The sequence below is a fragment of the Macrobrachium nipponense genome, chromosome 1 (genome assembly GCF_015104395.2).
Source record: "Macrobrachium nipponense isolate FS-2020 chromosome 1, ASM1510439v2, whole genome shotgun sequence".
Taxonomy (NCBI): Eukaryota; Metazoa; Arthropoda; class Malacostraca; order Decapoda; family Palaemonidae; genus Macrobrachium; species Macrobrachium nipponense.
This window is the reverse complement of record NC_087200.1, coordinates 182,650,875-182,655,874: the sequence shown is the minus strand read 5'-3', so window position 1 is coordinate 182,655,874 and position 5,000 is coordinate 182,650,875. Positions and strand designations below refer to the sequence as shown.

The window sequence follows — 5,000 nt, the reverse complement described above, 5'->3', positions numbered from 1 at the left end:
ACATTGCCGAGTGATTAAACAGTAAACTTGTGCGAAATTATAATAGAAAGGGAAGCAGAGTAATATAAAGATCTCGTCCTCGGTTCGAAATGGAAAACAAAAGAGATAGTAGAAGTCCGAATTGTATTATTAAAGAAGTAGGGTGTAAAGCATGTGTAACTAGTATACAGAAAAGAGTTGGGAGGATGAAGTTGAACGTCTCTATGTATATAATTTTTTTTTTTTTTTATCTTTCCAGGGTATTTTGAAATAATATGAATACCCAGAATTTTGACAGTTACCAAACTACAGATTCGATAAAACAGAGGAATGGAATACGAAGAGTACCGTATTTTTGTATAAAATAATTATATCAAAGACTCCTTAAAGAGGTTGCCAAATCATGGCTACTGATCTTGTAAGTGCGTGCGTAACAAGAGTGACGAAAAGTACATGTTTACGTTATCAATAAGCAAGTCTTGTCGACACAATGGCCACGAATCCAGAGTTCCAAGTCGCTTGGCGTGAGGCAGTGCGAATAAGGCGAATATTCTGTACAGGTAATGCTGACTGACGACCTTCCTTGTTTGTTAGTTAGGTCGACCACGCAAGGGACGGTGTGTCTTGTGTGAGACCGGACAAGGTTTTATTATGATAATTAGATTCCAGATTGCTTCAAATCACTGAATTCTGTTATAAAGTTTATTTGTGCGTGTTATATATATATATATATATATATATATATATATATATATATATATATATATATGTATATATATATGTATATATAGTCGTATAGCAGGAGGAATGAATGAAAGGACTTGACCAAGTGCTTTCACGTATTTTTTCACACCTCCTCAGGGTCAAGTGATCCAAAGAATCATTATTTGTTGCAAAGACACCTCTGTGGCAGCAATGCATGCATATAAAAAGTTTCATAATACTATTTAAAAGCTAATTGTCTAAAAATGTTGTTTACGAGTAATTCATCCAGTTCGTATACATCCCGGGGCTACACGATTTTCCTTTATATTATACACGACTCAACAATAGCAAGTTTTAGCGATAGATCGTCAATATATATTCATATACCCGGGTGTTTCGAAATTAGAACCCCCCCTCCACAGAACAAATGGAAAGTTAAGTTTTCTGCTATGGCCTATCTCCAAGTACATTATCTTAAGTTTCTATTAAGCTGTTTTTCATTTTACATTTCTAGTATTTTCAGACTGAGTGACGGAGTTAGATACAGCCATGGCTAACGACTCGGAGGAAATCAGGTGGATTGACCGAATCCGGGCTATAACCTTCAGAGAGGCCAGGGATGGTGGCACATCCTTCATTTCACGTTCCTGGATAGCTCAATTTATTAAAAGAGATGAAGCCTTTATTAAAAGAAACTGGAACAAAAATCCATATGACTGTCATCGCGAAAAGAGTGAGAATCTTGGAAGGCCTGAAGTCCTTTCTCAGGAGTCAAAAGACATCATAGCACAGGCAGTGGGTAGATAGACCAAGAAAGTCTTTACGTAAATTGGCGCTTGAACTAGAAACAAAAAGGGGAAAAGAGAAATTATAGTGCTGTATATCGTGAAATGAAAAAATCTGGTATCAAGCCATTTCATGTTATCAGCAAGCCCAACATCACTCAGCAACAGAGAGAAGACTGTGCATGGTTTTATGGTTCATTTCTTAAAGATTGGGATGAAGCAGACTTTCTCCATGTTGCGGCATCAGATTAACTCTTCATTTACACAGTCAGGAAGCCAAATCATAAAAATGACATCATTTGGGCTGCAAAGTTGGATGATATCAACAATGACATGCACTCGCCAAGTTGTGAAATTTCCTGAATGTTTGGGAATTTTTGTATTTCACAGCCAAACGGCTTTCCTTTCCTCAAAGATCCTGAATATGTGTTATCTGTTGAAGAAGTCACATTTTTGCATGATAAGACATCATGTTTCAAGGCTCTTCAGACACAGGAGCTGCTTCGAAACATTGGTATCAATTTCTTCTCATCAAGTGAATTTCCAGGTAGCTCCCCTGACCTTAATGTGTGTGAAAACATTGGTAGTATCTTAAAGGATCGTGTTGAAGCGTGCACAGTGAACTATGATGGTATTCCAAGCCTTGACGACCTGCGAAGAGAGGTGACCAAAGTGCTCAGGGAAATGGAGTTTGAATCTCAGATTTTTTGCAATTTGCTGAAATCATATCCCTCAAGAATGCTGGCCGTGGTACAGGCAGATGGAGGCCACACAAAATATTAAATTCTCAGAGAGAAACTTTAATGAATACATGTTCTGAATTATTTTTGTTTTTGTCCATATCAATTTTAGTTTATGCTGGAGAGAGGGGGTTCCTCTAATTTCGAAGCACCCTGTATATACATATACTATATTTACATATATATTTTTTATATTGATGTTTTTCCCCTAGAAGGGAGCTGGCTCCCGAGTAAACAAATCAGCGATTACTGCCACTTCCAAGCTTTGGAATTCATATCATGCTTCGGTTTTCCATGATGCCTCTATTCTTTTGTCTTCAAAGTGTTGGAGGAGTCCCTCTTCCCTCAACCCAATTTTACGGCGCCATCAGGCCTTGGCCACCTTGATAGAATATTTTAAGTTCATAGGCCCCTCGATTTTTGCATTCAGTAAATAAAAAATTATGGGCTTTTTATGTTTTTAAAGAAGCAAGGTAAACAGAATTGTAAGCAATTCTAATGAGATATATTTCCCTTTACTTTATGCTTAGGCTGTCCATCTCTACGGTGCAGGATGATCTCCTCGCTGCCTCCCCCGTGCCGGTGAACGAGGATGAAGTCAAAGTATAGGTCGTATCACCCGACAGTCGTCCCCATCCCAAACTGCAGCTCTATTCTGTAAGTTCCTTTCCTCTATTGTCATGATATAGATATTATGTTTACGCTGCCTTTATCATTAGTTCACATTCCTCTTCATTCTCCCTTCTCAGTCATTTTTATTCTGCTTTGGCAGGAGAATAGCAGATAAAGGAGACGAACGAATATTCTATAGACTTATCCCTCATTTTATTACTTTTCTTATTGTGGCGTCATGAGCGGTATAAGTTAATATGATATTGAAACCTTTGGTATGAATACTGTACTCTACGAATCTGATGTAGTAATGACAAGACTCTGGTTAACGGCGAAACTGCGTCTCTGCTGGAAATGGAAAATATTCCTACGTAATTTTGTAGAACAGAAAACTTTGCTCTTATGAGTTTTAGGACTGAACTGAAATAAGACAGTAGAATGTATGATAGAACACCGCTGAGTACAGCTGTAGTCTTGTTTATGTAGAATATTTTTGCATTGTTCAGTTTAGAGCCTGGATAAGAAGAATGAGCTTTTGTATGTATACGAGGTTGAAGTTGCCTTATTTGACTATGTAAGAAAGTTTGTTTTTTTTAGCTAATAGGTAAGATGGGTGAAAGAAGAGTGAGGGCAGTTAGCTAGCTAACCATGGTAGGGAATAGTTTAGAAAGTTAAGTATTAGCAAGAGTAATGTCAAGTGTGGTTTAACCACAATGTTATTTGGGTAAGGGTACAATTTTCTAACCAATATTAACATAATACAATAATGATTTTACATTATGTTAACATGGTGAATTGTACATATTACATATTTTGAATTTTATTTATAATGAACCATTTTGCTGGTTGTACATTAGCAGATTAACTAACACGAGAACCGTTGATTTCGCTTAACATGTTTGTGTTTCGCTTATGTTTCTCTAAGATCAATAATCCCCTACGCATTTGCCCGAGGCGTCTACGTACTATATTGGGGGACGAGAACAAGGTCGTTTTAGAATAGAATCTGATGTAGATGCTATGTAGGAAGCTCAGAAACACAGCATACCTCTGGAAAAAGTGAACAGGATAAATTCAATTTAATATAATTCGGTATTTGTTGGTTGGTTGTAATATAACAAAAGCTAATCCTTGAGATTGCCTTGAAGGTAATTTGATTAAACTGGAGGCAGAGCGAAAGAAAGATAAGACTGCAATTAGTGTCATCCCTTGAAATGAGAGTAGTATAGAGTCAAGTCTTGCAACGCCGCCCCAAGTGAATGGTTACAGCTCTGTCAGCGCTGTTTTCTCGTCTTTCCAGCAACAAGTTTTAGTTATTTCTTCTTGTCTCTTGTGAAGATCCCCCCCAAAAAAAGTTACGTAAGTGTTTGAGCTCCCATAATGTGTCTGATAAAGATTCTTTCTCGTCTCTCCTTCCAGTAGCAAACACTTCTAATGAGCCCTAATGACCAGGCGTCCTCTGTTGCCATGACAACGTCCACATAGTTAAACGTTGACGGCCGAATGAGCGTCGCGGTTACCATGGCAACACTACCTAAACGTTGTTACCGCTGGAGGGGCGGCGGGAGGGCCCTTCCGAAGCATTTCCCCCAAAATGTATAGTCGCGCCCGGACGAAAGGAGCGAAAGGGACGCCGCTGTGGTCCTATTCATTTTACGAGTGGGTTTGAAATCCACTCGACCATCCGCAGGTAAGGAAATGGTGCATTAATTTTAATCGTTATTTCGTGGTATTGAGATTCAAATGTAAGCAGCGTCCAGACACATTCAGATGCGTTTATTTTTTCCCCTGATGTTGTACGAACGCGTTTTTCGTCCGCCTTCTATTTTCCTAACCCTTGAAGCTGTACTTTATGATATGAAAACGCGCTTACACAAAAGAGCAGACGCACATGTGTCAAAATTTGAACCTTACTTTCGGAGTATTACATCACAGAGTATTAAGTTTCTTATTTTCGGAAGCATTTTTTGCGCGAAGATGTAATGGCGATACTTGAATGGAACGAATGTTTCTTAAAAGCTTTAGAATTATTGCTCAAAATTATCTAGAGCTAAAAATCTACTGCCTACGATGATGAATAAAGTCATTCCGTGCTATTGTACATTAACTAATTAATCAGTCATTAGTATCACAGAAACGGGCATAATTAATGCTATAATGACATAATAATTTGTAATTA

General features: G+C 38.0%; 1 protein-coding gene across 1 annotated transcript in view; it reads left to right on the top strand.

Annotated features, from left to right (window-relative positions):
• Nucleotides 1-5,000, top strand: part of LOC135219899 (EF-hand domain-containing protein 1-like) — a 301,233-nt gene that overhangs the window by 280,146 nt on the left and 16,087 nt on the right. Inside the window, exons 5-6 of the mRNA XM_064257095.1 lie at nucleotides 2,740-2,866; nucleotides 4,241-4,511. The gene's annotated coding sequence lies outside the window, so the exon portion shown is untranslated. The remainder of the gene's footprint in view (nucleotides 1-2,739; nucleotides 2,867-4,240; nucleotides 4,512-5,000) is intronic.